Consider the following 13,696-nt stretch of genomic DNA (forward strand, 5'->3'; position numbering starts at 1 on the left):
CAGTGCAATCTATAAATAAGATGGGTACTGTGGTAGTCAAAGGTAGCACAGTAATTTGACTTGGTCAGTGATTTTAAAAACATGACTGCTTGCGCGGACAACTACAAATAGAATATGCATACTGAATCACATCTGAAAGCAAATGACTTAAATATTGATCTGTCTATCATCCACAGAGCTGAGATATTTTTTTCTAAATAATCATAATTTGTCTTCAGCAGAACAAAGAAAGTTATGCACATATGGGACAGCATGAAGGAGAGTAAATGAGACAATTTTCATTTTTAGTTGAACTAGATGGACTGAGTTTTTAACTACAAGCATGTTGGGACTTTCTCTGTCTTTTTAATTAAAAAAATGTTTTTCTTATTTTTGAACCATGTTGTAATAAATTATACAATGTGATTTGCCAGTTGAGTGTCTGGATTTTCACTGTTCCCTCCCTTATACAAATCTGAATTTTAATTGAGTGGAGTTTCCTAGGGTCTCAATAACAAAAACTAGGTGGCGTAGTTGGCTGCTAAATTTAACTAGTTATACCCTAGCAACAAAAACCTGTTACCATTCAAATACTTTTCCCCCTGCAACTGTACAGATAAACTGCAGCAGAGAGGCTCAAAAACAAATTCAATCTTTAAGTTTAAGTCTGATTGAATCTTGCACTATTGATCTTTTGAGATGCATTACAGAATTTCACACACTGGATCTCTAGTGTATGCAACCAGATATTACACTTGTGAGAGACCTTGAAAAAACACAAAGAGGGAGTTGAATGGCAGAATCTTCAAAGCTGATGAGACATACAGTATATGCCTTTCAATAAAGGAAAACATGTCTAAACTCAACCTGATTTTTCGTTCCCAAATATTTTAACAATTTCACATTGATTCAAACATTAATTTAGAAGGATCTCATTTAACTTTTTTTTTTCAACACTGTTTTTCCTCAATTGTTCAATTGTTTGCAACACAAGATTTATCTGCACAGTTTAGTAATATCTCTACTCGCATAGTCTTGTTTAACACAGACTTCCGAGAGCTTGCTCACATATTTTGCACATCCCTCCTGCTGCTAAATGTTTTTCCCCTCTCTTCTCTCCAATTTAAAATTATTTCTGATCAACAGTGACCACTGTGGGAAACCTTGGCATTCTTGTGCATTTAGCTGAAAAGTCGACCTTTCGAATTTCTGCCCATTCCTGATATCACATATACCAGACTAGACCAACAAAAACAACACGCAATTGAGTAATTATTTCATTTGACCCCAAAAAGTCATACATAATCAGTTGTTTGGCTAATTTGAAGTATGAATGGAAATCATAACATGATGAATTGAGCAGATGTTCTATACACATTTTAGTTACTCAGCTGTTTGAGATTCTAATGAGCACCAGTCCAAATTCACATGACATATCGTCATCAAAAACTTTGATGTCAAGATATGGGACTCGTTAACAACGAGATACTGGTCTTGATATTCTAAACACATGCCCTTGCATGCATTAAAACATTTAATCCATGAAAAAAAAAAAATAAATAACTTCTCTATGCTATACAGAATGTAACTAATTAGGTAACCAGCTCAAATTTAATTGAGATTTGAGAGCAAAATAAAGTACTGATCTCAAAGTATTATCTTCCTTTCTTATATATTTATTTATTTTTTTATTTTTTTATTTTTTTGTAATCAGCCAAACTGTTGAAGGTCTGTATCTAAAATGGACAGAAATTCTTTGTTCGAAAGTCCAAAATGTGTGAGACCCATTTGCTAAGCAAGAGAGTTCCATTGAATGAAATCTCACGCAAACACTGTTCCTTTCATTTTAACAACTCTAGTTCCATTTATTTTAACAACTTCAGTCTATTTGGGTAATCATTAATTAGGATTAATCCAGGATAGAAGCACACAGTTGCAAGTGTGTGAACAGAACTTTAAAACATCTACAAAAATGAATCCCAGCATGCTGCAGTGCCAGTCTAACAATGTTTTGACCAGATACAAATTAAGTAAATTCAGTGCAAAATTAATATGGCTCATCATTTTCATGTTTTGAGCATAATGTAAACCTACTCATTCCAGAGGGGCGCAAACTCGAGCTCCACACACTTACTTAAAGAGCAAAGATCCAGTAAGGAGAATAATTAGCTCTGGCAGAGAATGGAACTTCCTCTTAGCAAGTCAAATTGCACAGTTTCCCCAATCGTTTATTAGTTGTAAAAATCATATTCGCCGCTAATTTTGAGCCTACTAGACTTTCATGAGCGCATTCTTATAAATGTTTAAAAACGTGTCTAAATTTGATACACAGAATTCTAGATGAAAGACAAAATTAAACAGAATCTCAGTGGGCAAATGGCTAAGCCTAAGGAAGCATATTCATTCAAATAAATACATGTGAATAAATGAATGAATACAAAAAACAAAACAAAAAAGGAAGAAAAAAAGAATGAATAAAAACACCAAATTAATGAATAAACACACACACACACACACACACACACACACACAAATAAAAAAAAACAGCAAATGAACAAATGATCACACTCAAAAACAACTGAATAAACAAATTAACACAAAAAGCACAAATGACCAAATGAATGAATGAATGCCCAAAACAAATAAATGAATGAACAAACAAACAAACAAACAAATGAATGAATAAATGAATTACCAAAAACTGAATGAACACACAAAAACAAATAAATGAATGAACAAATAAATGAATAAACCCAAAAACAAATAAATGAACCAATGAATGAACACACAATAAACAAACATTTTCACATTTTGTTATGTTGCAGCCTTATGCTAAAATGCTTTTTTTTAAATTCCCATCAATATACACTCCATACCCCATAATGACAAAGCAAAAACCAGATTTTTGATAACTTTGCAAATGTATATATATATATATATATATATATATATATACAAATTAAAAAAAAACTGAAATATCACATTGACATAAGTATTCAAACCCCTTGCTACGACACTTGAAATTTAGCTCATTTTTAACTTTGTTAATTCTGCCAATCCAAAACATAACAAACACTGCTGTCTTGCAATCTTGTAACATGAACGATGAACAATATTCCATGAATTATTTCATTGGAATACACTTGGAATCTCCTCAAATTCCCTATAGCATCTCTCTCCTGGTTTTAATCATGCGTGTCACACGTGAAATCTGGCTTCACTTGCGCATTTCAGATGAAGCATATTTAGCCAAGCACAGAGCATGAGTCAAATATCATTTAATTTGCTTCGGCGACCCGAAATGTAGCTTTAGCATTGAAAATGTTCAATTAAGGTAAAACCCTGATTGTTAAAGTTATAGAAAACATTTGAGAGACCTTTACATGACATTTTTACTCCACTGACAGTTTCATTTAGGTTTGGGGGGGTACAGTTTATAAAATATGAATTTCTCTTCACTGTATTACAATCTGTACAGCTGAAAACAGCTCATTTTACAACTCCCTTTTGGCGCTCCACCCTTCCACCTACCACCTCCACCCCAAAACCCCACCACTCCACCCCAGACATTTTACCCACAAAATGGAGCTTGCACGTGCCCATTCACCCTACAACACTTAGCACTTTGACCACTGGGGACAGTGTATCAAATTTTGGTCAGCATAGACCTAGCTTTGCTAAATAGAAGTCAGCCTATACTTTTTGATTTCAATGTAAAATCAGTCTGGAATAAGGTGGGACTCACTGAGCAAACAGAGTCTTGCATTAAGTATTTAATTAAAATCCAGCCTTGTGACATCCTGCATTAGTCAGGCTGCCGAGATGCCATGGAGATAAATGAGGTGTGGATTTTTGAAACTTTGTTCATGATAACTTCTCATTAATACTCAGCATAATTAATGCTGGCATTCAGAGCATGGGAGCCACTAATTACACACTCCCACTTCACGCACACCTGATGAAAAATGTGCAGCAGAAACAAACTAAAAAGGCAGAGCATCATGGGCTTGGCAGAAGATCATGCAAAACTATCTATCTCTTCCAACTCCAAAGAAGTATTCTGTCTTTCAACAGCATAGAGGTAATAATAAGTGGGGTGCAATGAGTTACATAAAAACATGGCAGATGCCTTCCTTTATTGAATAATCTTGCAGCACTTCAAGCATATGAGACTGTTTCTTAGAGGAATTAATATTTCAAAGCCTGCAACAAAGATACTTTAACGCTGTTTCCTAGATGCTTCTCGTTGATTCCCTAGTGTAAATGCAACAAGGGATCTTCTGATCTGACAGAACAAAATATTTGCAGAAATCAGAAACTGCTTTCAGTTTGAGACTTTGTGCAATCAGTGTGCATCCGTTTTGCAAGCTGTGTTACGTGGAAGAGTTGAAATACTGACCTGTAGGTTTCATTAACAAAAAAAAATTAAAAAATAAAATAATTTTTTTTTTACTCATTTTAACTCATTTTAAATGGAACCATGTCAACTGAAATAAAAATAAAAACTGACATAATTAAAAAATATATATATAACTAAACTAAAATATACTTTCATGAATCCAAAACTAATTAGAATAATAAAACATTAATTATCATAATTAAATGTTTTTTATCCAAAGCATTTTATAAAATGTGAAACCTTTACAACCTGCCTTTAATTAACAAGAAAATGCCACTAGATATTGACAGCACTATATGGCCCTGAAAATTTGAATGCCTTTAAACATATTTAAAGATATCAGTTAACTTTAGCAGCCCTAAAATCCTAAAATTAAAATAAAAACTAAATATCCTGAAAATCTAAAAACTAAACTACACATATCTAATTAACAATCATAGAGTGAAAACTACAGGTATTAACTTTAAACTTAATTGAAAGGCAGAATTTAAAATAACTTCAAAGCTATAATAACCCTGATACTGACTCGTTTCAGATGCAATAAGAATCTTCTACTGAAACTTTTTTATACGTAAAATGCTACTCTGCTTATTCTACATACAGTACAGGCAACATAATGCATGCAAGCCAGCAACAGACCTGATGAGACTGAATAATTGACTATTGGACACTCAAGCTCAGTTATATGCAATGTGTATTGTCCTTATAGTGCAGTAGACAAATTCAAAATTAAAACCAGCACTGCCAGTCCAGCATCTGCAGAGATGTTGGCAGGATGGTACAATTTTCAGACATAAGCTTCATTTACATTATTGCTGGCCAGTAAGTGAGAGGCGTAGTGCGCATTGGTGTCTGTCAGCCGGAGGTCATCATTAATCCCTTGACAGTCGGGAGTACCGGCTGAGTTAATGGTTCTAGCACCTGGAAAAGCACATCAAAATGGTTAGAAAAAATGGCTCTGTTGCGGGGGCAGGCTCTTGTTTTCTCACCAAGTGACCAATGAGCTTCCTCTTTTACTGAAGAACTGACAAGACCTCATGCTGATCTGAACATTATTATCATCAGCGATCACACTCAGCCTGCTTATCATCACAAATGTGGTTCTGTCACCAAGCATTTTTTCTGGAGTTCTTCTACACTTAAATGTAGGGCTGTGTTGATACATTTGAATATCGATATATATCGCAACACTTTTTCTCACGATATTGTATCGATTCGATACTTTAAAATAATGTATCAATATTTATATTAAACTATTTGTGTATTCATGTAATGTCCAGCATTTAAATAATATATATATATATACATATATATACACACACACACACACACACACACACACACACACACACACACACACACACACTACCGATCAAAAGTTTTGAAACACTTACTCATTCTTTATTATAATTTATTTTCTTCACATTTTAGATTAATAGTAAAGTCATCAAAACTATGGAATTACATAAATGGAACTATGGGAATTATGTTGTGACTAAACAAAATCCAAAATAAATCAAAAATATGTTATATTTTAGCATCTTCAAAGTAGTCACCCTTTGCCTAGAATTTGCAGACATGCACTCTTGACATTTTCTCAACCAGCTTCTTGAGGGATCACCCTGGGATGCTTTTTAAACAGTATTGGAGGAGTTCCCATCTATGCTGGCACTTATTGGCTGCTTTTCTTAATTATTTGGTCCAAGTCATCAATTTAAAAAATTTTATTACATTTTTTATTTTATTTTTTTATAATTAAATAAATTAATATGGTGGCACAATTATATTTTTGTCTACAAAACTAATTTCAAACATTTAAGCATATGCCTTCAGATCAAAAGATTTTTAAGATCATGAGAAACATTTCAGTCAAGTGTTTCAAAACTTTTGACTGGTAGTGTGTGTGTGTATATACAGTATATATATATATATATATATATATATATATATATACAGTTGCGCTCAAAAGTTTGCATACCCTGGCAGAAATTGTGAAATTTTTGGCATTGATTTTGAAAATATGACTGATCATGCAAAAAACTGTCTTTTATTTAAGGATAGTGATCATATGAAGCCATTTATTATCACATAGTTGTTTGGCTCCTTTTTAAATCATAATGATTTTTGAAAATTTTATATTTTTAAAAAGCTAAAATGTTAGAAAGTATGAAAATCATATAATTAAATGAAATGTATATATAATAAAATGTGTCAAATTAATATTTCCTTAATTTACCAAGTTAGAAGGTCCCCTGTAAAAAAATAACAGCATTAGCTAAAAGAACATTTATTCCATACTGTATATTAACAAAATGGAAATTATAACAGAAATATATATAACTTTGAATTGAGAGCTTGTAAATTGAAATCAAATTAAGATTTCGTGATGTATTGCGATATATCGAATCATGAGGTGGCTGATGATACCCATCCCTACTAAAATGTGGCACTACAGTCTTTTTTTACAGAAATTAATTACTTTATCACTGAAATCTGCATGTTGACATGCGCGTTCTTTGGCAAGCCTCAAGGGGATAAATACACAATCACACACATTCACAAGGTAAACTTACTCCATGCTAATCGCATCCTAAATCACTCTGTTACAATAGTTGATGTTCACGCGGTACCCTTGTCATTATTTCGGCGGGCTCCATGTGACGGGGAATCTGAGAGAGTCGGGGAGAGTCATTATGTCTGCAATTTTGTATCGGCAAGTGTGACACCCTTGGCCAAAATCGAGTTGTTTGTAGTCTGCTAGTGTGGTGCCTGCTTAAGATGTATAATAATTTGGATGGGAGGAATTTTAACAAGCTTTATCTGCAATCAAGCTGGGCCACCGCCTTCTTTCAGCCCACCTGATTTTTATTGTCATCAAATTTTTGTGACATACCAGCTACAGTATGCTTAACAGAGAACAATTAGAGGGGAAAGGCTGACATGATAAAATCTGCTACAGGAAATTAACTCCTTATTTGCGTGCAGACCCTTGACTGAAAATATGTCCAATAATAGCTTAATAACATGATGAATTGTCATTTGCTACAAAAATGGTTGGGTGTTATTATGACATAATGCCCTCAGAAAGGATGAAAAATAGCACTGGTAATCTAAGCCAACACTTGTAGATAAATGTACAGGGGACAGTGTCTTCTTTTACAACCAGACCCTGGAATTGTTAGTGCACTATTTATTAGCTCAGCTCACAAATGTCAAATGTATATACTGTGCAGTGTCACCAGTGCTTACTAGTAGTTTTTCACAGGTCCACTCATGGTCTCTGGAATCCCAGATAAACAGGTCATCATCTAATCCGGAACAGTTCCTTCATCTCTGTGGTCAAAGAGCTTATTACCTCTATGAGAGGTTTATAAATAACAGTACTCAAAAAGAAACAAATAAATAAATAAATACTGTTGAAGAATGAGTAGTCTTATCCCTCAACAAAGTATCAATTGCTTTTTCTACTGATGAGCTTCCACAAAATGTTGTTGTCAGTAACAAAGAGATATACTACTTCAGATAGTGCTGTTTAAAAAAATAAACAAATTAAAGGTTTGGCTACATTATTTCAGCTAATAATTAATCTCCTTAGACAAGCACTTTTAGTAGAATGGGGCATATCTTTTCTGTCACTATAAGGGGGCATTTAACATTTCCAAGGTAGTGCACCTTTGTCACTGTACTGTACGTAAGTGACCGTTTGCACCAAACTCGACCTGGCCCTAAAATAAATCTAGACACAGCGCCTGTAATAAGAGCAGATTGCAATAAGAGCAAACCCACGTGTCTCAAGATGCACTGATAATAGACTAAGTTCTTTTTAAGGGGTCATGACATGCCTTTTTTTTATTATTATTTTAAAATGTTCCTTGATTTTCACTTATATTATTAGTAAAGTTTTTTTTTTTTTTGCATATATCTGTCACAAAATTATCATTTTTCACCCTCATTCTGACTCTCTGTCAGAGACATTCTGTTTTGGTGCTGCTTCTCCTTTAAGACTTGACAGTAACACCCACTGTTAAGATTGGCTCTCTGCTCTTGACTGACCTGCTCTCTCTGCTTGCCATCTCACTGCTCAGCGCTACTGGGTGGGCTATGGAAGTGATTATAGGTAAAGTAGGCATGCATGTGTTGCTGCGGAGGCGGTCAGATGCAAATGTCTACCACAGTGCGAGGTCACAATTTGGAGGAAGTAGAGAACGAGACGTTTTGGCAGCTTGGTTTCAACTAATGCTCTTTTTGTAGTGAGGAGAAAGATTTGAGTACTCTTACTGTATATGTCTCAAGATTAAGAAAAATTTGATTCCTCATGTCATGATCCTTTAAACTTGACACAGTGCCAAAAAACGTGTAGCGCCTATGTGAAACAATTGAAAAACTGTGCGGACAGATTTGTGAATGGCCCCTCAGACACCAATAGCCCTAAAAACATACCCTGAAGGAATGTTCCAAGTTTAATACAAGTTGAGCTCAGTCAACAGTATTTGTGGCATAATATTGATTACCATAAAATAAATAAAAAATAAAAAAAAATATTTTGACTCGTCCCTCCTTTTCTTTAAAAAAAGCAATAATCTGGTTTAAAGTGAAGCACTTTCAATGGAAGTGAATGGGGGCCAATTTTTGAACATTAAAATACAGTTTCAAAAGTATAGCCACAAGACATAAAGGATATGCATGTAAAAATTATTTTAGTGAGATAAAATCACTTACTAACCTTTTCTGTGTAAAGTTATAGCCAATTTTACAACTTCGTTACCATGACGATGTATTGTCAACAAATCTAAAACCCTAAAACGTAAAATATCAAATGTAAACTGTAAAAATGACAATTTAAACAAATTTACAGCTCAAATAATGCACAAGTTTTAACAGAAGAATTAATGCAAGTGCTTTTATAAAATTATAAGCTTAACATTTCTGTGTTTAAACCCTCCAAAAATTGGCCCCATTCACTTTCATAGACCCAATTCACTTCCATTGTAAGTGTCTCACTGTAACTTCGATTTTTGCTTTTTTTATTATTTTAAGAAAAGGACGAATGAGTCGAAACTAATTTTTGTGGTAATCAACATTATGCCACAAATACTGTCGATTGAGCTTAATTTATATTGAACCTGGCATATTCCTTTAAGGCTTCAAATCAATATTGATTGATCAAACCAATAACTGATCGCAGTAGATTTTTTCATATCTTTTTTTTTTTTTTTGGTTGATAATTATGCTCCTGTACAGAGATGATCTCTCCATGAGGTCTTAAAATAGTCTTGATAATCCTTCCAATCACCAACCTACACTTGTCCATATGGTAAACGAACATAACAAATCATGCAGTGCCATCAACAAACTATGACCAAAACAAACATTTAACCTATAAATGAATGGAGGACCCAGTTAACATCTAATCACATAGCAACTCCATCGTCATCTACTACGTTGAGTAGAATTTATATGACCCTTGTTTTGAGATTGTCAAATAATTTGGATTTCACTGATATTTTTGCTAAATTTGAATGTCTTCATCTGTTGCAGCAGGCTTGAAAGCATACCAATGTGATACTGAAAGCTGATTAGTTTAAAAGGTTACATCTGATAATGATTGGTTATTCATGCGAAATTAGGCTTTTCCTTTTTACACACGCCATTTTCCACCCACCTTGGTGACTGCCTTTATCGCCTATCCCCTATTACCTTGTATACAGTAAAAGAGTCACATATTGTGTCTGAATTACACACATGGGAAAGCGCTGACTCTGACAGTGTCCCTTGTACACAAAGCGAGATCTATGAAGAAATGGCATACTGAGTCTGGTATGGAAGAACTTGACTGGCCTCCACAAAGCCTGGACCTGAACCCCATTTAACACCTTTAGGATGAATTGGAACACCAACCATGCTCCAAAATCTAGTGGAACGCCTTCCCATAAGAGTGAAAGCTGATTTAGCAGCAAAGCGATTGTTCAAAGCATTAAGCAAGTGTGCCAACTCCAGTCTTGCTGTCTGATGCCTGTCATTCAGTGAGTTCAGGGTGAGCCGGGTAAACTCATACAGTAAATCATTAATGTGGTGGTGGTGTGACTGTTCCACCATGTTTAGATGTCCCTGTCTCTGGGGATGTAACTGCTAGTGACATGACATTAATTAAAGCAGTCTGCATCCTCAGATTCTCCGGCTTTTTCCACTATCACACGACAGCCTTTGGAGGAAATGGCCGTCAGACACCCCAACCTAAACTTGGCACATTCACACTGTTAATGAGGTGCTAATTAGAATATATAGGCTGAACAGCAGGGGAGGGAGAAGTGAGACATCTAATAAAGAGTTAACTAATGGTTAATTGCTCACTTCGATAAGCTTGCATCAAACATTATAGAGAATAACTTTAGGTAATTACATGAAAAAAGGTTTCAGGCAGGGAAGCGAAAATAGAAATGTATACAGAAATAGCTTGGCTTAAAGGGATAGTTCAGCCAAAAATGGAAAATTCTGTCATCACTGACTCACCGTCATGTTTCAAATCTGTATGAATTTCTTTCTTTCTGGCATAAAAAGAGATGTAAGGCAGTGTCAGTCACCATTCACTTTCATTGCATCTTTTGTCCATACAGTGAAGGTGAATGGTGAATGAGGCTGTCATTCTGCCATCTCTTTTTGTGTTCCATGGAAGAAATATGGGATTGGAACAAGAGTTATCCCTTTAACTTATTACATGCACAGGCAGGAAGTACTGAAGATTCATTCTGCTTATTCAGTTTATGATGATGTACTTGTTGCACTGCCTATAACTGGTTTTATTTATACAACTGCCTTTTTTATAAAATCAGTATATACACTACCGGTCAAAAGTTTTGAAACACTTGACTGAAATGTTTCTCATGATCTTAACAATCTTTTGATCTGAAGGCGTATGCTTAAATGTTTGAAATTAGTTTTGTAGACAAAAATATAATCGTGCCACCATATTAATTTATTTCATTATAAAACTAAAATATAATAAAAAAATATATATATTTTAATTGATGACTTGGACCAAATAATAAAGAAAAGCAGCCAATAAGTGCCCAACATAGATGGGAACTCCTAATTCTCATAGTTCCATTTATGTTATTCCATAGTTTTGATGACTTTACTATTAATCTAAATGTGGAAAAAAAAAAAAAAAATTATAATAACAAATGAGTGTGTTTCAAAACGTTTTACCGGTAGTGTATGTATGAACCTAACGCGTGCCTTCGTGTTTTCTTTTTTTCTTTTTTTTTTTTTTTTTTATACAAACATTGCTGTTTCAATTATTAAAGGGATAGTTCATCCAAAAATGAATATTCTCTCATTATTTACTCACCCTCATGCTATCCCAGAAGTGTATGACTTTTTTTTTCTTTTGCTGAACACAAACGAAGATTTTTAGAAGAATATTTCAGCTCTGTAGGTCCTCACAATGCCAGAACTTTGAAGGTCCAAAAAGCACATCAAGGCAGCATAAAAGTATTCTACACGATTCCAGTGGTTTAATCTATGACTTCAGAAGCGATATGATAGGTGTGGGTAAAAAAAAGATCAATAGTTAAGTCCTTTTTTACTATAAATTCTCCTTTCTTCCCAGTAGTTGGCGATATGCACAAAGAATGTGAATCACCAAAAACAAAAGAATGTGAAAGTGGAGATTTTCAGTAAAAAAAAAAAAAAAAAAAAAAAAAAGACTTTTAACTTTTTTCTTTTTGTTTTTTAGCTTTTTTGACCTTCAAAGTTCTGGCCACCATTTACTTGCATTGTATGGACCTACAGAGCTGAGATATTCTTCTAAAAATCTTTATTTGTGTTCAGCAGAAGAAAGAAAGTCATAAAAATATGGGATGGCATGAGGGTGAGTAAATTATGAGAGTATTCTTATATTTGGGTGGACTATCCCTTTAATTCTGAATCTGTGTATAACTAGTACATATCATGCATTGACTACAACGTTATACAATAATGAATATGATACATTTGGTAGATTCCATAAAATAGAGACTGTATAATGTATGTTCCCATATTGCCAAAAGCAAAACCCTTACTACAGTAAATCAAGCATGAAAAATGTGATTGATACTAGACTAGTAAGGCTAGGCAAGTCAAGTTTATTTATATAGCACATTTCATGCATAATGCCAATTCTAAATGCTTTAAATACAAATAATAAAGAAAATTCAAGATAAAATACATTTTAAAACCAATTAAGAACAAGAACACACATCATGGATGTCCACTCAGATTCTTAGTTGCCTATGTTCACATAGTAACCCCTCCCTTCTTGATATGACCTGAACCAGGAGAGGACCGTCCCAGAGAGCCCTACCCAGTTTTCCAATATGTCTAAGAGAATGTTGTGGTCAACAGTGTCAAAGGCAGCACTAAGATCTAGTAATACTGATATTTTGCCTAAATCAGTATTTAGCCAAATATCATTAAGTATCTTTATAAGCACCGTCTCTGGAAATTGTCCAAGTAGTCATTCGAGATTAAGAATTTGTTCAGCTGATTGAAAACAAAATTTTCAATGATCTTGCCAATGAAAGGATTTAATATATGTTTATATATGTTAATATGTTTAATATAGAGTTATCCAGATTGCTCTTTTTATAGAAGGGGGTTGACAACTGCAATTTTCAGGGACTTTGGAAACATGCCTGAAAGGAGTGAGACACTGTCTATATCTTACAGATCTTTTTTCAGACAGTTAAGCACATTTTTGAAAAATTATGTGGGGAGCGTGTCAGATGACAGCAGCTCAACGTTTTAAGATGCTGTACTATTTCTTCCAGGGTTTTGCCATCAATTGCCTCAAAATCAGACATAGTGACTAAATTCGGAATTAAAATAAATTAGTAAGCTCTTCCTGCAGGAAAAGCAAAAGCATACTGTATATAACTTGAAATTTGGACTTCTGAATACCAGACCTATCTCACCTAAGGCATCCATTGTAAGTGGGGTTATTACAGATTATAGTGATTTTTATCTGCAAATACTGATTTTTATTAGTGCTGTCAGTTGAATAAATTTTTTAATCATGATTAATCGCATATTTTTTTTTTTTGTAGTTAATCGCAATTAATCACAGATTTTGAGAGTGCTGAAATTTGACTATATATACTTATTTTCTTGTCAAAATGCATTTATTTCCATCTTAGGAAAGAAAACAAAACAATATGTAACAATATAATGCTTTATTAACATTTTCCAAACTAAGCCTTCCATAAGAAATACACTAAAATACCACCAATTCGAGTAACATTAAACATTTCCCAAAGTCTAAGTGGGAGTTTGACTAATTGA

Source organism: Myxocyprinus asiaticus, chromosome 34 (assembly GCF_019703515.2).
Source record: "Myxocyprinus asiaticus isolate MX2 ecotype Aquarium Trade chromosome 34, UBuf_Myxa_2, whole genome shotgun sequence".
In the NCBI taxonomy this organism is placed as follows: domain Eukaryota; kingdom Metazoa; phylum Chordata; class Actinopteri; order Cypriniformes; family Catostomidae; genus Myxocyprinus; species Myxocyprinus asiaticus.